We start from the raw sequence: 23,161 nt of genomic DNA, 5'->3' as shown, positions 1-23,161 counted from the left end.
ACATTTCTTCGAAAATGACATCAACATATTTTCACTGTTGCAACAAATACAAATATTATATTATAAGTAGTTTTGAAAATAAAAGGTTTGACACACAGCATACACGATTTCATCAGCACATTCAAAAACATGCAATTTTTATGGACAGAAAAAAACACTATTGTCTTTCTGTTATGGTTCAAACTTGTCACTAGTCAAAATTATATTGGGTTTCACAAGTGGAATTACTTTGCGAATGCTGGGAACCCTACCAAAGCAGTAACCATAGCTAATGTAACCTTTAAAAAAAAATTGTTTTTTATTTTTTATTTTCATACTGGTCCTTTACTTACAGTACATGTCTGTCACACTGGTTTTTGTACACAGGAAGACAACATTATTTGGTGCTAATATGATATTAACATATAAACTCCAGCTCTAGTATTTCAGTTTCAGTTAGAGTTTGGATATAAATATTCGGTTTACATAGATGTAGTCCATCTACACAGTTGTTGAAGCAATGGTCCTAAACCTGATACTAGAAAGGAGGTTTCCTTTTCTACACCGGTTAAAAGAAATCAGTGTTATCAATTAACAAATAAACAAAGTGAGTGAACAGGAAAAAAAAATCTAAATCAAATCAATATTTGACCACCCTTTGCCTTCAAACCAGCATCATTTCTTCTAGGCATTTTATCACACCTGCCTTAGACTTTCGCAAAGTACTAAACATGCAGTGCAAACTGATGAGCTATCCCACAGGTCTGTAGCTACTAGCCTTTACACCATTTAAATCCCACACATATGTATTTATTCCATTTTATTCATTCATTCGCATTCTTGGAGGTTTTTTTTCTTTTCTTCTTTTTTTCTTGGCCTAGACCACAATCTTCTTTGATGTCAAGAAGGAATAAGACAAAGTAGATCAACTGGAGAAGCAGTATGTGTCACAGCGTGTTGAGACACCTCCAGCAGCTTTGCACTGTTTGTGTTTGGTCTGATGCTGCAACAGGATCTGAGGCCCAGACTGAGGATGTCACTCCTCAGCTGGTCCCCTGGGAAGTCCTCCCAGCCTGCTGCTCTCCAGCCCCTAAGGAACCCTGAGAGGAGGAGACTGGCAGTTGTGGGGTCATTCCAGTGACGTCCCTGCTCACCCTTCACCCTCACATTACACCCGTTGGCCCCGTCCTGACACCCAACCCGAGAAGTCACAGCACTCAATGTGAAGGTCAAAGAGCTGAGAAGGACAAAACAAGACGGCCTGATCAAAGACCAACTGAACCTTCCTGTCTGCTGCGGAAATCTGAGCACTGCTAATGTTATTTTCAACTCAGTTCTCTGAAAAAAATAATAGTCATTTTAACAATCAATACAGCCTTTTCATCCAGTGCATGTGGATTAAACCTGAATGTTATTCATTTTTATAGATGAAATTTTGTTCAAGAGAAAGACTGAATCTATCCGAACAACAGCAATTAAATGATGTTGATTTCGAGAACAAATCTAAAAAGCAGAGGCATCTGACTGGGAGCCCCTATTCAAAGGTCAGTATCCAATCATTTCAGTATAATCCATAAACCACATATTTTGACGTATTTATCCAAGCCATCCAATGCACCTTGTTATTTTATTATCTGTGGCTTTTCCACAACACATTTGTTAATGACAGTGCTGAAATGAGGGAAATATTTTTCATTTAGCAGGAGTTTGAGACTGTTTCATCTTATTGCTCAAATGACGGCATTTAATGCCGTAGCATTCATAACCCGTGCCTCTTATCACAGCTCCCTCCAACACTTGATGGAATTTGCCATCACACAATGGTTGGAAAATACACTTCAAAGGCAAGACGCATCTAATCTCCTCCACTCTGCACATTGCACATTTGCTGTGATAATAAGATCCTGCCTTCCCAAGCGTTCTTAGGGATCTGAACCAAGGATGAGAATTTCATCTCTCTCTCTCTCCCTCTCCATTTCTTTCTATCTTGCTCTCTCCCAGCTCTCCCAGTGTGGCATCACGAAGGGGTGAGGGGGGTTGTGCTGCAGTTTCAGAGAATCTCCGCAACAGCAATACTGCATATCTGTGGAACCCATCCCATCCTTATGTAAAAGCCCTATTTACACACACACCACACACACTCTCGCACGCACACACACACACACGCACACACGCACACACACACACACACACACACACACGGGAGACACAACTGACAGCACAGCACAGTGACCTAGTTTCCATGTGGCCCAGAAAGATCAAGCATGACTCCCTCAGAACTGCTTTGGGCACAAAAACCTGGTTCATTGCATTCAGTCAGGCCAGTGCACATCAGCGAGCAGCCAACCTACCAATCACACTGCAACAGACAGCCATCACTGCTTTAACTACAGCTTGCAATGCCTGAGATCCCAAAACTGTACCACATCCTCACCAAAGTCACAGGACAAGTGGAAGTGCAAATGGGAAGGCAGGCAGGAAGCCCTGCAGGTAAAGCTGTGTGTTGTGTTTAGTCTGGTGGAGGGCAGGTTGAGGACAGGCTTGTCATCGCAGGCACAGCTGCGGGACATGCTGCAACAACACCCCCTCCAACCCCCACGAACCAACTCCCAGCGCCCTACATACACCACTCCACCCCCTCCAGGTTATCTGTACACATGGAGAAGGTTATAGATGGAGATGCTATCACAGAGAGCGCATTAGCACAACAAAGAGGTGTTTTAGAGAGAGGACTGCCAGAATAATTAGCTGATCTCTTACCAAGATGCCGTGTTCGATACAGAACAACATGCTAATGTGAAGACATAATCTTGAGTGTAGAGGGAGGAGATGCAATTTGAGCCGTGGCCATAAATATAGAGAAAATAATAAATAAAAAAGATCACTGTGAAATTGTGGCTTTCATCAACTTACTTATAACTTGAAAACTTTTATTCCTTAAAGGAAACATCCAAAATTTGAATGTCCTGTATCCATCACGCAGATGGATTCAGGATGTTTCTAGCCTAGCTTAGCACAAAGACTGGACGCTAAACTGCTAACCCGGTAGCATTATCCTGAGTCCAATTTAGCTTTAAAGGTCATGGCAAGAGCATTTGAAACATCCCAACATATTTTACGCACCTCTTACAGAAACTAGCTGTATAGATGTCTAGATTGAATTGTGCACAGCAGGCTTAAGCCTCAATTTCTTTTCATTTGTGTGGTGTTGCCATTACTCTTAAACCACAACAAAACCCAATTTACCGTTGGAGGAATTGTTAGCTTGTTTGCTAGCTAGCAAAATATATAAATAAATAAGATAGCTATGGAGTTGTTGAAAGTGTTTTTGTTGTATTTTATAGCTTATCTATTTTTTTTTATTATGGTCGGCTAGAAGTTTTCACCTGCAGGTCCCGAACCTATCCCTGTACTTGACAGAAACACATATATCAAACTGATACTATATCTAAAAGACTGGCCAAGAAAACAGGCATTATAATTCAATATCCACTTAGTCAGCATGAATGATACTAACAGCTTAAAAGAAAAATTAAAAAACGAAAGTAGTTAGCTCTACAATACATTGAAGGACAAGCCAATATATCAAAGTAGAATATGTATTTTAGAATAAATAAGACAACCATTCTAACACAAGCATTAAGCTTACACTTTTTTCTGTAATAAAACACAATGTCACATCCAAAATGTTTTAATCCATCCGGAGTCTAACTTTAACAATCTTGCACCATCATCACAGGAGTCTCAAGTACTACACTTCATTCTGGGACAACAAATCTGCACTTAGTAATCCACTATACTAACTACAACTACAGTATAAGTCAGTAATTCAGCCACAAATTTTTACTCCTCAACTTCGCTGACACAGGTGAGAACAGATCTGTGACTCTATATGTAATGAGTGTGACTCAGGCGAGTAAACCCCACGCAAGTTCTTCAGGTGGTGATGGAAGTGGATATGTGGAGCGACTGCCACCCTGATATCCGTCAAGGTATCTGCTTGAATATAATCTCAGTATAACTGGGAGACAATTAATGCCAGAACATTTTGTTAAGGCCAAACAAAAGGCCTGTGTGGCAGCGTGTTGCAGAGCGTGGAGCGCTGCATGTTATCCAGGTCACAGTGATCTAATCAGGTGTGAATGAAAGCACTTGGCAGCGCTCCAGGCCTCGCTATGCCGTCATCACTCAGGGGGAAGGAAAACACACACTTATACACATATATTTGTCTTACTAGAGTTGTGAGGACACTTTAAAAAGACTTTGTTAACATTATTGCAGTATATTAAGTTCTGACTGACCCATTACCCTGGGGTCTCTGCAGACTACAGAGGTGTACTTTTTGAATCTCACGGGTATATTTTTCATGACTTAAATTTGTTGCTAAAGACCTCTGTCATTGTTTTCTGCTTTAATTAAATAATAATTATATATATATGTGTGTGTGTGTGTGTGTGTGTGTGTGTGTGTGTGTGTGTGTGTGTGTGTGTATACATATCTACACATATACATATATATACACATATACACACACATATATATATATATATATATATATATACATATATACACATATACATAGCTACACATATACAAATATATATACATATGCATATATATGTTAAAAAATGTACAATACTGTACTGCAAAACTTAAAGGTTGCACCCTGAACCACTGGTTCAAGGTTAGGTAAAAATAAAAGTAAAAAAGTTTACAATAATAAAAACACTTGGGTTAAGGTAAGGAATCAAAACCACTGGTTTAAAGTTAGATAAAATTACAGGGTTACACTTACCTTAAGTTTATGGGTGTTTTTTTCTCAGGTTTTTCTACATTATAATGACATCATAAAAAAGAACAACACTTTTTTTTATTGCAATAAAATAGAATGTGTGTACATTCTGTGTGTAAGTGCCCACAAGTGTCATGAATATTGAAAAAACATTCTTACAACCTCTATTTCCAACCTCTCCTGTCTTTTCCTATCAGCTCTTTGTAAAAAGCCTGCAGTTATGTTCGTATTTTCAGTGAATATTTGTCACATGACCGTTCTCAGACCGTATCTCAGTAAAATCAATCATGGCTTCCCATTTGCTGTTTATTCAATGTAGCAGTAACACTGCTCTCCTGCTTTATAATACTGGTTTGTTGGTCCAAATGTGATTATATACAACAACATTCTCAGTGTGTCTGTGGGATCTTCAGGTTTCCACATTATACTTCTGTAATTGCATATTGGATTGTGATTAAACTTATTTTAATGTCACAAAATCCTTCAGGTACATCCAGGTGTTTAAAACTAATCTTTAAAGTGAACGCAGAGAGAATTTAATCCACACAGGTTTGAGTGATGGGGGACTTTAAATCATAACTACATTTTAAAAATTCTTAATCAATGATCAGTTTAATGAGGCTAAGCATCCTACATCAGGGAGACAATTTAACAATATTTTCATAATCAGTCAGTTTACCATTATTTTTTCTGGTTATGCAATTAATTGTTTGGTTTGTAAAATGTCAAAAAATTGTTTAAAAACCAACACCAACTCACCATTTAGGATGATGTAAACACATTTGAGAAGGTGGAGAGTTTGGCATGTTTTGTTGATAAAATCGAATATAGAATTAGTTTCCATAGCAATTTTGGTTTTCTTGTCAGTTATCTTTTCAATTGATCTAATAATCTTTTCACCATGATCCCAAATTCACATGGTTGTATTTATTTATTTTAAAATAAATTCACTGCTTTTAGCTTCTCAATCATGGTAGTTAATATACACAATACCATCATAATGTCCAACCACAGCAGTAAGAACTCCAATAAATGCACAAAACTCTCAGGATGTTTTTTTTCCTGAGCAGTGTCACCCAAACTCCACCCAGAGCAGCAGCCATTCAATAGAGAAGCTTTCTGCTTTCAATGGTCTGAGCTCAGACCAATCACAGCTCCCCCTGCCGCCCCCCCTCAGCTCCCAGGCCATGAGCCAATCACAGCAGCCACCGCTCCACACATGACTCTGTGCACTGCTGTCCATCAACTGCCTCATATATAGTGCATGCATGAAAATGTGGAGCAGTTCAATAACTTGCATCGTAGACCAGGCTCATGTGTGTGTGTGTGCTGTGTGTGCGTGTGTGTGCGTGTGTGTGAGGATGGGGGTGGGGGGGTGGTTGTTGCATGCATGTGGGAATGCATGTGTTTGTTTACCTATGTAGAGGCACGGAAGGAGGAGAGGGAGGGAGGGCGAGAGAGAAAGAGAGAGATTTGTAAGGCACTTGTATTTGCAAACTACTGGCTGAGTTCCCACTGAGGCAGGGAGATCAGACTGAAAGACTGTGTGTCAGGAGTGAGACAGAGAGAGACAGGCAGACAGACAGAGAGAGGAACCCTTTTACGCATTTCAGCAACAACTTTTCAGCTTGTCTACATGAGGCTTCTTCCTGAATATGGAGGCTTTTCGGTGTCCTGTGTTTGATTTTTCAACCATTCAGTCACCACAGACTCCTTCTGCCGAACTTTTGGCCACACTCTAGGTAAGTATTTCAACTGCTTGTCCTTCTCCGAGTCGTTTTATTCTCAACATTAGTGATTAAACACTTGCTTATGCCACTTTTCAACTTGTTCTGATTTTGTTTAACATTAATGCATGACTCAGTTGAAAAGCTGTACCTACATTTACAATTTCACTGAAAAATTACTCTTTTTCTGGTAAACTTAAGCATAAAAAGCTTTTATTTTCACTTATAGCAGGCACAAGACAATATTATTTGTTCATGTGTTTGAGAGTGTTATGAATATGCTTGGTACAGTTTGTCTAAAAATGTGTATGTGTGTATGTGTGAAACTAGACAGGGGCTCTGTGTGTGGGAGAGTTTTGAAAAGGATGTACGTGCAAGAGAGAGGGAGACAGAGAGATTGTGTGCGGCGGACAAAGTGTGCCAAGTGTGAAAAGTGTGTGTGTGCTCGTGTCACTGTCTGTGTATGTGTGTGTCTGAGTCTTTTTTTCTAAAGCTTGCTCTGTGGGAATGCGGAATGCGGACTGCGGTAGCCAGTAGCGATGTTTGACTGGGAGGAACTGAGCCAGACAGTAGACAAAAGCGAGTAGGGCCGTCCAGACAGGGCAGGTCAGCCATTAGAGGCTGCAGCGGAGGGACAGGTCAGCCAGCTGCTACTCCGCTCCGAGAGGGGAGGGGATACCGCGCCTTCAGCGTTAGGGTGAGGGTTAGAGTTGCGGTTGAGGTTAGGGGTGACCATGCTTCACTTCATGACTACCTCTCAAAGCGTTAACCTTGCACCTCACCCTTTCCCACTTTGAGAAAACCTGGCATGTCTTGCAGGTCGAAAATTCTCACTTGAGGCATCAGTTTAATGTGCCAAGAATATTTTCCCTTGCATAATTGTGAAAATCTTTCAGCAGTGGTTCGCATTGAAATTTGGTCTAGTGTCTTTAGTAAAGCCGCAATGGCTCCAAATCAAAATTTCAAAAAGCTTCAATGAGCTGCGAGAGTTAACAAAATACTAAGGTGAACAGAGGAAAATGCAGCAAAGGAAGTGTAGATGTAGGAGGTGGTTAAATATAGACAGTGCTAAAAGAGGAAGAATAGGAAAGACTGTAATTTTCGCCGAGGTTGTTTTTTTCTATTCCCTTTTTCATTGGTTTTCCCCGCCGGCTTGCGTGGGGGTCGCTGGGTTTGGAATGTATTTAGTGACAGGAAATACTGGCCGCCCCTATATTTTTTTTGTCCCAGTCTGCTTTTGTCCAAAGCTCTTAATCCACCGCAAAAGCTGCGTGCGTGAAGGAGTAGCAACAACCAAGAAAAATGTCGCCCTGGATCACAGATGTACACCACTGCTGCTGTAGTCCCCCCTTCAGAAAAACACATTCACAGACTGCACAAAGGCTTAACATCAGGACGAACAAACAACACACACACATAAATAAGTCTGGATTGATATCGGAGTGCTGGTGATGATGAGAGAAAGCAGCTCTTTGAAGCTACACGTAGATGCTATAGCAAGTGTCATCTCTAAAGGTCACAAACTCAGTTAAAAAAATAAACAAAAACAACTGTCCTGGTCTGGAAAACATTCATTTAACAACAACAAAAAAAATCCATGTTTGTGTGTAGCCCATCTGAGGCTCTCAGACTGAAAGCAGAGTACAAGTCTTTTTTCCGAAATGCCTGTACATGTAGAGTCTTGTTACACAGATACACATCTCAGCCCTCATCACCGGCAATGGCTGGCAACTGAAGTCATACACTCCATAACCCCAATCAACAGCATTTCAGTGAAACAGTCACTGAAACACATGCTCCCAAACTATGCACTCCAGCCTTTAATACAAGTGTTGTGTCTCCAGATGAGAAAAAAACACCCTGTTCCAAGTGAGAGACAGCTCAGACTTTGCCACTTGCTTCAGAATTACAGGTAGCCAAAGTCCTTTGTTGACAAAATGATAACACTTGGACTCTGTGGAGGTGAACTTGAGGGCTTTTGATGTTTTTGGTCTTTAAAATGGCTCGCGGCAATTTTGGGAGTCCAGTGACACTTGTTGATCAGCTAGTATCGTCTGTCAGTTCAGAGAAGGCAGCGGTTGTGTAAGTGGCTCCTGTGACCCCGCACCTCGCCTGGCCTGAGCTGAGGTCTGGATGGACTTTGATCCCAGGCATGGAGCGCTATAAGCCCCTCTGCACCCCTTGCTCCCTCCCAGGCCTGTGTGTGTACCTGGATTTGAATAGAAACCAGACAGCGATGCCCCCCCCCTCACCTCCTCCTCTGTCACCACTCTGCTGCGGGACAATGAGGATTTGTTTGTGCTCAGCCTCGAGCCTGCTGACACAAAGCGTATAGCCTCCCAGTCCCCGGCCCTGGAGTGTAGCAAGCTGAAGCACAGGCGGGCAGGACACCAGCAGGGGGGCCCAGAGTGGGGGTTGGGGGAGTGGGGGCAGTTTGCAGGGGTGGGATTAGCAGACGAGAGCTCTGGGTTGGGGGATGGGGGCCTGAAATGAACAGGAAATTACTGCCTTTGATGAGGCAGAGGCAGATTCGCACAGGCTGAACTCTTTCGGGCCTCTTCCTGGCCGTAAAAAAACCTGTTTGAGCAGAAAATGTCAAAACACTTCAAGGCCCCCATGTGTCACTTCCCTCTGGCAACATTGGGGTTGTTGAGTCCATACACAGGTACTAAGCAAACACTCACAAAAGTTTTTGGTTTTTTCCCTCCACAACTGCTGCATGCGGCCCTCTCCAGCCTTTCCCTTCCTGTCCTCTTACTCAGACACCATCCCTTGACCATGTCACGGGAATCCTATTAAGATATGTGTCCATCTGACCCATTTTCACCCACAGAAAAATCACAGACTATATCACACTGCAGGGACACCACAGACATCCGCAATTATATTTAGCCTCTTGCATAAATATTTCAAAAACAACATGAGGGCGTGGAAACATTGTAAATATAGCGGCCATTACATCAAAGGCAGTGGAGCTGAGATGGGAAGATACATGGAAGTGTAAAATCTGGATTTCTTATGCTTTCAGTGAATAGTGATTTGTCTTGGTTAGGTACAAAAAAAGAACCAACACGATATCTGCTGGAGCCTTTAAACATTTTCATACAGCCTGTTCAGGGTGGGAAAGTTGTGCCGTTATTCTGCCTTGCTGTTCTATATAAAAGGTATGAACATGGAGAGGGGATACAGAGTTGTTCCAGTATGGTGGAACTACATGCACGCACACACTAGATGCCAACATTCTGTGGCCGTTGTTATAAAAGTAGAGCCGGAGGTTGCTGGCTTGATGATCTTCTTAACAGCAGTATTGCTGAAGCTCTGTGTTAAAAGTGGCTTTCGGGGGAGGGGGCTGCTGTCCCCAACCTTCTCCATCTTACAAGAGAATTGCATTCTTTCCACAGTCACCCACTACATTTATTTCTTAAATGTCTCCGATAGAGAAGTCCCTTTGTGCGGTGTGTGTTTGCGTTCCTGAGCGTGAGGAGAGATGGTAATGTGTGTTCAGTGAATATCAGGGTCGATTAGAGAGTCTCGTCTGGTCGGGCTACAGCAGATTAGACAGGCGGAGCAGATACAGGCCGCAGGCTGGTCGTCTGGCGCTCTGACCCACATTGCTCTGATGTGCACGTCACTTCCCATTACACTGACAATTGGACGCCACATCAGCTGAGCACGCCGTAATCTGCATACCCTCCCCGCGGGCAAGGTCTTGCTCACCGTAACCTCATGCTGTCATACTCCAACCTTGGTCATCCCACCGCCTGGCTACAGGAAGTGTTGGATGAGTCACAATGAGGCATCACCATCACTGCTCTTGATCCTAACTGTGTGTGTGGGTGGTAGATCTGGCACACTAGCAGAATGCTGACCTTGATGGTAATATACTAATGTCTAAGCTTTCGGATGTCAAGTCAAACAAGTAAAAGCTTGTGACAGCGAATCCTCTGTGCTTTATTTTTAGCCAAAAGCAGCATGTATCTAAATTAATATTAGCTTTCCACATTAAGAGCATAATCAGATCAACAGCTTTATAATTTGTCACAAGCATTTCTCAGCACGCTGACTCGGACAGGGTATCAATATCAGCTTGTTATTTATCCATGTCATTTCTCTGTGAGTGAAGTAATGCCAGGCCTGACTCCAGTGTGTCAAGCAGTGCAAGTGTCCATGATGGACAAGTGCTTTTCAGCCACAGCTTCCACACACTGGCACATGGCCTGCCCTCTGCAGGTGATCTGAGAGAGGATTTAAGCTCTTAGTGAAAGTGCAGAGCATACAAAACCCAATAGTGAGTTTGATCTCTCAATCTGACATTTCAACAAGTACTTGGACCAAAAATACATGTACCCAGGCAGCCTGTCATTGGTGCCTCCATGGATGCATACTTAGGTATACAAAGCGTAAGAGGCCTCGGTGGCCGCTCTGCAGCTGGCTGACAGAGACAGGTCTGTTTGCAGGCTGCCTGAAAGATAATTGGCAGCTATGGAGTGAAAAGTGGGCTCAGCAACAGATAAGGGCCGTGTGGAAAGCTCCATAATCATCACGGATTAGCAAATGATAAATCATGGGTTCACACAAGTATGCTGTCACTGCTGGAAGAGAGGTAGGAGAGAGCGGATGAAGAGAGATATGGAAAGAGTGGGATAGAGAACATGTGAGAGAAGAGAACAGAGTGAATAGTAGGGAAGATGTGGATGTTTCTGCTGTAATTCAAAAGAAAAACACAATAATACCATCTAGCAGGTCAGCAAGAGAGGCAGGCTGAGAGGGGGAAATGAAAAGAGAGGATAAATTAAAAGCTCTGCCAACACTCCAGTTAATACAATCTTCTGCCTGTCAGATTACCTTCTTTAATCCAGAAAGGTTTAACGCCTCTTAGAAATCTGAAAGGAGACATGAATTCAGCAGAGATTTTTCTCTGCTAGAGAGGAGGAAGGTGCTGGGGAGGAGGGTTAAGTCTCTGAGCAACTCTCCAAAGCACTGGCCTCAACAACTCTGCTGCACAGTCGTCAAACTGCTATGCAGAGGATCAGCCAATTCTAACCGCGGCAATGTTTGACTCAAACATCCCCGACTTATAGCAGTGTTCATCTACCACTGACAGTCATGCATTTCTGCATCTCTAAAAATATCATACATGAGCTCTGTGCGTTTTATCCACAGTGGAGTTAACGGTCGCCTATCTTTCATACATAGAGTAGAACAAAAAGATGAGCTTAACTTTGGCTTAGGCGGAGCTGATTAGGTCAACACAGCACAAAGCACTGTACAGCGCATTAAGGACACAGTGTCCCTGCTGGTGTAACGCAGCGACACGCTCCCCTGCTGGGACGGGGCGCGATGCTTTGTAATGTTCAACACACACACGCACACACACAGACACACACACACAGTGTAATAGGTGAAGCAACATGCTCTGATTTAAACTGGGGCTAAAACTGTAAATGTAGTAAAGTAATGTGCTATTGTTCCCACGACACAAGTATAAAATGTTGTACGTTGTGCATCTCCTATTGTCTTGTGTGTGTATGTTGCTGCATCGTCGGCTGCTGAAAGCGTCTTTTTAAGGGTGCACCTCAATTTGGACACCAAAATGAGGGGTTAAACACACCAGCAACATGATTTAGATCGACTAGGACTATCCGGCCGTAAGGTGGTACAGGCAGCATCTAAGCAGAACAAAGGTCGATCAGTATCCAGGTCATTCCCATGCTGGCACACCCTGCTGGCTCCCACTGATAACGGAAATGTGAAATCAGTATTACCGCCTGTGATTTTCATTCCTCTGCTTCCCTGCTCTGTGCTATTTCTAAGTCGCTCAGTATGAGGCTTCCCTGCCTTGTGGATGGGGAGGGTGCCGGAGATATAAGGTGTTTTAAGATGACGAAGATCATGGTGATGGCCCAGTTGCCTGCTCCCTGCTGTTTATTACTGCAGCGTGGAGTGCAGCAAGTTCGAGTGCCGGGCAGATGAGGGAAACGATGTTGCTCGCCGACGAACCCACCACTGCACTGCGTCGACTCGACAGATTAAAAACATGGATTATGTGCCATAAGTGAGCGTTGTGTAACCTTTTGTTTGGGTTTCCTTAAGGAAACATTTGTTTGTGTTTGGTAACATATTTCTGCTGTGCTTTAATGACTCAATTAATGCACGGAGATTCAAACAGAATATAAGTCCCCGAATAACGACATATGATAGTTGGAGCTAGGATTTTGGGTGTGAGCTTTGACAATGCCGGCGTTCAAAGGGGGCCGCGAGTCTGACCTGGGGATAAAGTCTGTTGAAGATAAAAAGTGGCAGCAGGCTCCGGAGAAATGTCACGGTTAAATCCAGAAGACAACCACAAAGGGCTCTCTCATCCCGCTTTGTTAGAGATCCTCAAAACTGCTGTGAAAAGAGCCCGGGATACATATTCATCAGCCTCAGCGCTCATGACTGAAATGAGCCGACAAAGCTTTGGAGAAGAGAGAGAAGTGTGACATACAGTGCAGTTCTCTCAGGCATGCTGCGGGAGTGGATAAGTCAACTAGAGCCAGACTGACGTGACGTGATCAAGTGCATCAACGCTGGGTTCAAAGGTGCACAGCAGAGAGAAAAGACAGACAGAGAGAGAAAAACAGGGCAGACAGACAGGCACGTCAATCAGTGCTGAAAAGGGTGAGGATGCTAGCTGCAGCAAGGAGGAACTGAGGAGAAGAGTTTTTGTTTGTGTGTGTGTGTGTGTGTGTGTGTGTGTGTGTGTGAGATGAGGGGGGGCGAGGGTGGTACGTAAGGGAAAACAGTATGTTACCGTCAAGACAGAGTCACAGGTTAATGCTGAGAAAGTAGCTGGCAGCAGAGATACGGCTGGCTCAAACACAGTTAAGGTTGCAAAATGAAACCCCTGGAGCCTTGGCAGGAGGATCCATGGCACGTGGAGGCAGGGTTCTTTTGGAAAGGCTTGGTGCTCTGCCTGAAGGACTCCCTACGCTGGAGTAGGGCTGGCCTGGACACTGCTGCCTGTACGCAGGTGGAGCCAGTATGACGTATCAATGGTCACAGATAGTTTTCCACACCCCAAGATCCAAAGAATGACATAAGGGCTTATCAAATAATGCTTGACCTTAAAATATCTGTATACATTCTTTCCACCAGCAGGGTTCATTAAATTTGGAGTTTTGTATGATGGAATTGAAACATTTGGGGGCTGTTATTTTGTGCTATTATTTTGTATCTTAGAAGAACATAGAAGGGATATTTAGCAATCCGAGTCAGATTTTTGTCACATACCTAATTTTACTGTCAAAGAAAGGCAGACCTGTCAGGAAAATAATTATAAAAACCTGATCATTTGCAGTCTCTTGCTAGAATTGGATTCATGCATTATAAGACATCTGCACAAAACAAAATGTTTTATGAGAATCAAACCAGTTTAAAGAACTCTAATCTACAGCTGTTGCAGTTTTTGTCCATTCTATATAATAAATAAATATGTAATGTGTAAATAAGATAAGTTATGGATTTATTTACTTTATCTAATTTAATTTAGGTGAATATCACTGCTAGGTTTCTTCTATTTATCCAACTGAGGTTTATTTATTGACCTCCTTATTTAATATGAGCACTGTTATATCACAGACCAATCCACTTTACAAATGTGTGACAACAAACGCAGCAGTGTAACAGCTAAATGTGATACTGCACGAATCGGCTGCACCACTAAATCTCATTATAAACGTCTTCACTCGAGCAGATATTAAAATGTCCAATCTGATTTAAAGCTTATTTTGTGACTGACACAGCAATTAAGGCATATTTGTTGAATTTGATTGAGTTTGTCCACGGAGAGGATCACGCACTGTAGCAGTGATTTTAGCGATTTAATGTCCTCATGCACTTCCATAAGGAGATGTCTCGCAGTGGATTGTATAATAATAATAATTGTCAAGAGACATGATGGGATGGGATAATGTGTGTGAGCATATGCTGGAGTATTTTTGAACAAGCATCTGAGTTATGCTGGGAGTGTCAGGTTTACTGGGGGTACAGTTATGTGAGCAAAACATTTGTACTGTGAGAGGAAAGGGACAGATGTTAAAGTTTTTATTGGTGGGAATGGATGCTACATATTTACTTATCAGATTTTGTCTCTCTGTGCCTATGCGGTCATAGCATTTGAGAATTGTGTGAAATGGCCACAATGTAAAATGAAATGTGAAAGAATGAAATATTCCTATGAAAAGGGTTAGACCATGACAGAAAAGAGTATGCCATTTTATACTGGAACAGGTGGATTGTCAGGGGGGCTTTGGATGGGGGGATACATTCATCTTCCAATCCAGGGACTCCCGGATCAGTTCCTGACTCAACATGTTCAGTTCCTGGCTAAGGTTTTTCAGGAAATTTCACCAAACCTTGCCTTACCCGTTTGCCTTTTTGTTCCTGGTACACAAACTAAATACCCCTACATATTTTAAATCAGCATTTCGGTCTTTGAACCTTTCTTAAAGTTGAATCCTGTCCAAAGAAAAACCACAGCACCATGGTTACTGATAACTCTGCATGTGACAATCTACTTTTGAGCCACATATATCTTATCCCAGAACTCAAGTTCACCTTTTGACAAAAAACAGCTTAAATGCTGTGTCAAATGCATGCAGTCCTAACATAAATGACATACTAACATAACTGTATGATACACTGACTTCAGAATTTGAGCTAGTTTTGCAGAAATCTGTGGATGCGTGTTGTGCTGGCCTTGTTTTAGGCAGCACGGAGGTCTGGCTGCTGACCAGCCAGCTATGCAGGCAACACGACAGAGAGTACACTGTGTGCTTCTCATTGTCCAACCCCCGGAATGTGCTGACAACGCAGGGTTCACAGTGGTTCAGTCACACTGTTGCACTCTTCACTCTGGCCCTGTCTCATGTGTGCCATGCTATTATTACATGCTATACTTTTGTAATTTTGCCAGTTATGCAATGTTCATGGGGACCACACCAGCAGCAGTATTATCAAGAACCCTGATGCAAAAGTATGGCCATGCCTCAAACTGATGAATGAGTCAACAGGAGTGCTGCAGCGAGTTCACATACATTTCCCATAAGTTTTCCCAAGTGAAAGGAAAGCGGAAGTCATGACAGATGAAAAAAAAGAGAGGGGAAAGCAGAGATTTTTGAGAATGAAAAAAGCCTCTGTGTGTCTCGGGCATGCCGCCAAACAGTACAAGTGCCAAAGAGGGAAGCCATTGAAGCCTGAGCCAGAGGGACTGAAAAAAATATTAATTCCCACCTTGTGTCTGTGAGTGGAAACACAGTGAGAAATTAGGAAAATGTTTATTTTTTTAAGAAAATAAGCCAGCTTTTTAGACATAAGACAAATTATTGTTCTTTTTTCCCTATCTGCTCATGACTTTTCCATTGAAATTGGAATATCAATGTAAAACAAAAGCTATTGTGCAAAAAACATTAATCAATTCTAATTGTGCCAAAGTCTTTGTCAAGCACTATGTTGGGTATTTTCATTCAAGGTGACAATTATTTTCAAGGCAAATTCCTCTCAAGACTTTTGGGTTTTTGTTTGGGAGTAAGCACTAGATGGTAACAAAGGAAATAGGTCATGGAACACATGAAATTGAGAAATACTTTAGTGTCACATTCATATAATAATGACGTCTTCAGGTCAGTGAACTGTTTTGAAGCAGGAGAAAGTGAATTGTGCCTCTCTCTTCTCAAAGGGATCATTCATTATGCAGAAAGCAGGAAAGTGTGGCTCCTTTCTGAAAGCCTGCGGTGTGTAGCAAACGCATTAAAAATCTGCAGATCCAATATTCTCATTTTCCATCAGATTGATCTAACAGAACACGAATCCTGCAGAACTGCAACAAAATTCTCTACAATGAGTTGCATCATATATTCACTTCCTCCCTAACAGGGTTCAGTACGTCTTCATATCAAACCCCAAACTTACATAAAATGCCAAAATGTGATGCGAAAAGAGGAGGCAGAACAAACAAAATACAGTGTTCCAAATCTTTTCTTCTGTGTTGAGGGAAGCAGGCAAAACAGGGGAGAGAAAGACAGAAAAGGAGAGACAGACAGAGAGCATTAATAAAACATGACTGCATGATTTTCCAACCTCAAAGAGGCGAACACAGGAAGGCGCACTCCCAGAGCAGTAGCTGAGGTTCAGCGCAGGGTGAAGGGAACAGTAATCTCTAACTAGCTCAACACTGCAGTGCACTAGTTTAAACTGCGGGGCACAGCAGTGTTCTCTGATCACACTTGTGCCAATTTGCCTCCTTCCACGAGCTTGACTGACCTCATCCTCTGTCCTTTTATTCATGCCATGTCCCCCCACCAACCCACCATTTCTTTGTTTTTTCTTCTTGCTGCAGGCTCCAGGCGAGGACACACAGGCTCAGTGGAGACAGAATTGTTAGGAGTTTTGCAGAAGGTGAGGATGATGACAGCAATGATGGAGTTCACCCCGTCTGCAGGGCTATTTATGGAGAAAAAAAAACCTTTGCATCACCGCCTCGCGTCACTCCTGCTGGCTTCCCATCAACGTTATTTGAACCTCGACGCTAACATGGGTGGTAACCTGCTTGGCATGGTGTTGCTCTACACAGGCCAAGAGAAACAGGGAAGCGCACACACAGATGTGTACACACACACACACACACACACAGAGTTGTAGTACTCACAGCACGCGGCAAGATCTAGTTTGTCTTTCTTGGTGACAGCCTTATAAATTCAGCATTTTCCATTGTTTAAACCATCTGCTGACAGCTATGGTGGACATATAAAACACTGGCAAGTCTAACATGATAGCAAACTTGGAAAAAAAATCCATATTTAGGCATTTTAAATGAACTTGTCTGAGTCCCAACTGCAGCGGCAAAGAAAGGCTGAAGATGAATGAATAAACTGGGTAAGGTCATTGTTATAACTCAGATGTTGCATATGTGTATTTTCTATGACAATTCAAATAGCTGCAATGAATTACACAAAATCAACAGTGAGACACATTGTCCTTCCTGGTGCCCACGGCGAACATTCAACGCTGTCGGTGAGTTTGAGCTCTAACCAAAACCATCGACCGTTGACTGTACCCTGAGGGACGCCGCAGCACATACACACATGACCCTCTGGAAGCCATGCATCGTGTGATATTTCAGTTCTGCTATCATGCAATGCAAAATGCAGAACCACAGTCAGTGGGTGGACTACGGCTCAAGCCTGTGACCTTCAGCTGGCTGGAACAGCAGATCACCTGTGACATAGGAGGCGTTTGCTCTTAAGGCTGCAATAAACATTCATTGCTGTCGGTGGGTTTACATGAGAATAACTCACTGATCAATGAATGCAGACTGCGGTTCAAACACCCAAGTGAGCAGTTGGCCATGAGGTTCAAAGAGAAAACTGATGTGTACGGTAATGTGACAAACTAAGGTAAAGCTTTTCATGGTCACTGGTATAGGCTAGTAAATAAAAGCTTATTGTGTGCCGTGTACTGATGTCACTTTGCAGGATGTCTTCCATTTTTCTTAAATTTCTTTTCTAACAGCTAGAGCCAGTTGTCTTGCCAACATGTATACTTTTTTTTCAGGGTGGTTTTAGTTTTCAAGGGTCACTTCATTCCTAGATATTATATTACTTTTGGTTTTATGTGTCTAGGTTTCAAAATATTTGAAATTAAATCCGTTGTGCTCACACCATTCGATATTTGAAAAATTCAAACAACATCAAGAAATACTGTCCCCTTGGTAAAAGCACTCAGTGGCCATTTCTTTATTAGAAAGTAGTCCCTATGGAAGCTGTTAATCCTGATACAGATCCCTAATATTTGTTTTTGTCTTTTTTAATTTGGGACCAAGCAGGTATGATACTGAGCAGGTTTTACAGCATAGAATTCCACTTGTTAGTTCTCTCTGATGGACAGAGTATTTAACAGTGACACAGTTTCTAAATAAAGACAAACATATTTGGCATTTCTGTACTGCAAATGTACAGAATGTAAAGCTGACATATGCACAGATACTAATAGCTCTGCAGTAAGCTAATATCAGCCAATATAACAGCCTGGCCAATCTATCGGTCTTACTTCAACCTAACCTCAGTCCTCAGTCTTCAAGTCTCTGCAGGTTGATTTCAAACTATATGAATTTGAATGGAAACCAACAGCTGTGTGGTGAAAGGCCCATTTAACGATCTAAAAGAATGCATTGTTGTCATGGGACAGGTATTGATAAATACTGACCATTCAAGACACATCTCCATTTGTTATACCATCTCCATGCATTATCTTGTGAAATAAGGATTTAACTATCTTTATGTCAATTTACAAAAAGTACTGAAAATTACATTTTGCTTAATATTCATAATACATTAGTTATCATATTATTCTGTACACTGTATGTATCTGGTGCAGGCTTCCCACCATGCGCCACCATGTTAAATTCTGTGGCACTTATAGATTTTCCATAACCAAGTGAGACTACTCCCAGCACTTAAATTGTATTATGCATTGTTTGTTAATGGTGTCTGCTTTCACCTTCACTGGAGCTGAAAATGAGCTACTGCAAAAGAATATGTGAAACAAGCTATGTTCAATGAAGCTACTCTTCTTTGTATGTTCTGATATACCCTGGCCTAAAATAAAACCTATTGAAATTTCATGATATTCCAGGAATTCCAAGGCCAGAGAGAACTCTGCCAAGGACACAAAAAAGACAAGCTGCAGCAGGGATTGTACCTTGGACTTGTGTACTTGCAAAACAGTCACCCAAATGTACAGTAACTCAGATGTAACAGACGAAGGTGAAACGGAGGAAGGAAAGGAAAACAATCTGTGCTCGTGATTTTTGGAAAGTTAATCAGCCTGGTAACCCCATTTCAGTATGTAATTGGAAGCGATATAGGCATATGGAAATAATCTTGCAGTAATTGCCTTGTAAGGTTATGTTAACATGCTGGGAAATTTCAAACACATTGACGTTTTTTGTAGCCAGAGTAGACGCAAAACGCATGTTATTTTACAGTGGAAAAGTGTCTGAGAGGACAATGAAAAGCAGCCCTGGTCACGTCTTGTCTTTCAGCTGTCTTAATAAAGAGGCACAAACACTTTTACTCCATGCTCACATTCGCAATGCTGGTCATACAGAGAAAGATCCTACGGTGAATAATGAGTCTAATACAAGAATGATAACTGTGAATTTATTTTGGGAAAAGTACTTTTTTTTGTACATACATTTAAATCTTCACTTTTCTTGAATAAAGTTTCTTATGTAGTTTCAGAATTGTATATTGTGATGGTGAAAACCTTTCTAAAGCATCCTAGAACTCTATAAAATAAAGCTCCTTAAAAGATGCAGCTTTTTAAATGTCTGCGGAACTGTGATACATTACAAACTTTAAATGAGGCATTCATCTTCAAAATAACTGAATGACTTCATAAAATGTCATTGCAGCTGTAGCTTTGAGTTAAGTAGTATATCTACAGAGGCCTGTATATGGCGGATGGATACTGTTTGCTACATATATTAGGGCCACACAAAAGTCTGCTTGTTTATCCCTGTGGAGTTGGGCTTTGTCATCACACACTGTGAAGTTATAGGCACTGACACTGGGAACAGCGTGACCCACTTCTCTCTGACCTGGAAACACTCCGCAGGCTGACCCTGAGTCTAATGCCAACGCGAGTTGCATCAAGCGAGAAAAAAGGGACGGTGAATCAAATCTAGGCTAATCATGAATTATTAAAGGCTAAAATGATAAGAAAGCATGGGGGTCAGCAGCAACAACTCCAGACTCTGAAACACTCACGCCATGTTCAGAGTGCGAAAAGCTGGGGTCCCATTGGGAGAAGAAAAGGAAAATCAAGTGTAGGAAAAAGGCTACTACTGGCCTTTCATTTTTCAACTGCTTATCTATACATTCACTTGAGTGAAACAGGGCCCTGAGGCGAACAGGGAAATCCACTTTGAACCCCCACCTAAAAACCCCACCTCAAATGAACAAACAGGCATCTGAAGAGGCGTCACGTGTTTGACTGGTCTTCTGTTTAGCATGTAGGAAAATGAAAACCTGGTGATCTTTAATGACTTTTGGACAGGGCATATGAAGTTAGCCCGGTTATGCGAGGACAAAGGAAAGGCATGTGCTGGGCTCCAGCCAAGTAGTTCCATATGGGTGTTGAGTTCACTGAGTCCAGGTGGCACGTGGGAGGCAGCATACATCATATTAACTCGGCATGGATCTACTGCCCCCTTATGGCCTGGATCCTGCAGTGCTGCAGGAGGCTGTGCTGCTTGTGCTGATTTATAAGGACGGTATTATGGGTGGATGGTATTCTTTCAAAAAGTAATTTAATCAAAATATTGTCCTCTCCTGGTGTTTCATATGCCCTCAACAATTAAACTCCATCTGCATATCTACGGTTTACAGTTGTTTTTTATGATTATGACTCTTAATATATGAGAAAATTATTCTTAAACTCTATCTTCAAAGAAATAGTTTTAAATCTATGATAGCTATAGTCTTTAGAACAAAAATAATTAGAGATCTATTCAAATAAAAAGGTAATAGAAAATGGAAGCCATTTATAAAATAACCCATCTCACAGGACAGATGTGGGGAGAGAGGAAGGAGGATAATGTGAATGATGTAGTGAAAGATAGACAGCTGAAAAATTGCATGTAGCTGTAGTCAGTGAAACCTCTAAGGGGCAAAGTTGAGGAGAGAAAGTCTTGTCTCCAGCTGGTAATGATTAACCATGGAACAGAGGTAGTCACCAAAGAACCCTGATAACCCCATTGGCGATCTGCTCATCAGCCAATGGTCAGCCGTGTACTTTGACTGAATGGGCGGGGGGTTGAAATGGTTGACAGAGCCAGGTCAGCCCAGAGCTGACCAGAGGAGGAGCCATGCAAGGCAAACATGTCCTGTTATATACAGGTCACAAAACAGGTTTAATATGAAGGATATGACTTAATTGCTTCAAAAGACATTAAATTAATTCTTAAGGAAAAGGCAAAAACAAAAATGTACATTTTTTAACTACTATTTCATATCTAAATTAAATACATTTACATTCGGTATTAGAAATTGGAAACTTCAAGGATTGATCCAAATGGATGTGTGAGTGAATTGAAGTGAAGTGTGCAGTTATGGCTTTTATGGAGTCCTGCATTTTTCCCACCACCTCAAAGAGCTACATCTGTGTCCAGGACACTGCACCTGGGGTTTAGAACCCCATGAAACACAAATCAGTCCCAAATAAATGACAATCTGCAGGTTCATGACGATGCTGATCATTGCTCCAAGTTTTGGGGGAAAGATTCAGATAAAAGTTAGAGGAGAAAAACATACTTTTCTTATTCAAAATATCTCAGTTGGCAATACAACTTCATTTACAGGGCTTGTGTTGAAAACAGCTGTTGCTAACTCAGCTATTTGGCCCCTGACCTGGGGTTTTTTGGTCACTGAATGGGGGTCTCTGAATTCCCACCCCTGTCAGAGCATTTACAAGCCTGAGGAGTACTGCTTCAGCCCCCCTTGACCCCAGCCTCACCCTTGCCCAGTGCATGCACTGAGGCATCACGGGAGGAGAATAGCACCAACAGAGAGCGCGAGTGGCCGCGGCCGAGACTCCACCTTGTCAAGTTTACAACCCAATCAGGCACAGCCTCATAAATCCATGCCTCCTCCTGCAGTATGCAACAATGGCGACCATTCACTGTGTGCGCAGGTTTAATAGTTCCTCTCCAGCTTCCTTCCACTTCTTAGCGACCCCCCTTCTCCTCTCGCAAGTTTATAGAGGGAGCAATGAGAAAGCCCAGGCCGGAGGTGAGCTGCACACAATCAGGTCAGCAAAGAGTCACGGCGAGGTCAGCATTTTCTGAACTGTGTCCGACCTCTGACCCCCTCCATGGTGCCACCTGGCGCTGCGCTGGCAGCCAGGGGAGTCCAGGGTGAACTTCGCCTGAACCTGGAACTTAACATTGGACCACTGCCTCACCCCTGGCCCTTTGCTCCCAGTTTCCTCTGAGCCAAGAGTCACACATTTCTGACATTTCTACACCTCCCATTTTAGGTTTGTAACTATGATGCAGAGGATGATGGCATGACAGTTGTAGCCTTTCACTCAGAGGTATGTTCTCTGAACTCTCATACATAGACTAGAATACATAGACTGAGGCTTTCAAATGCAATGCATATACAGAAATGTGCCTTTTTCTTCCAAAACAACAATCAATAATAACCATGTTATACATCAGCAACTGCTACAGGATATTTAATATATAGCATTTTGTTTTTATTTTACACACACTGTTACTGTCCAGCAGACTGATGCCAATGGATGAAGTTTTCCATTATTATTGAATTTATACTCCCCTCTTGTGGCTCAGACAGGAAACTATAATCCATTTAATAAAATGACATCCCTATACTTTACCACTAGATGGAGCTGATATGTAAAGATATGAAGTAAAACTGATGCAGACTGTAGGATAGAAGACTGTAGAAGGGAATAGAGAAAATTGTTTGTTTTGTGAGTTATGTTTTGATTGTTTTTTAATATTGTGGGAATGTAATTTAGTATAAAGTCAGTCAGCATAAAGTGGGAAAAATAGATTGTGAAGAAGTGACAAAGTGAATAAAATGCTGTGGTATGTACT

The 23,161-nt window shown here is 42.1% G+C and overlaps 1 protein-coding gene across 1 annotated transcript in view; it reads right to left on the bottom strand.

The window, feature by feature from the left end:
• nr6a1a (nuclear receptor subfamily 6, group A, member 1a) overlaps window positions 1-23,161 on the bottom strand; it is a 93,629-nt gene that overhangs the window by 49,545 nt on the left and 20,923 nt on the right. The window lies entirely within an intron of this gene.

Source organism: Centropristis striata, chromosome 7 (assembly GCF_030273125.1).
Source record: "Centropristis striata isolate RG_2023a ecotype Rhode Island chromosome 7, C.striata_1.0, whole genome shotgun sequence".
In the NCBI taxonomy this organism is placed as follows: Eukaryota; Metazoa; Chordata; class Actinopteri; order Perciformes; family Serranidae; genus Centropristis; species Centropristis striata.
Note: the sequence above shows the minus strand (reverse complement) of the source record. Positions and strands in the feature narration are given on the sequence as shown.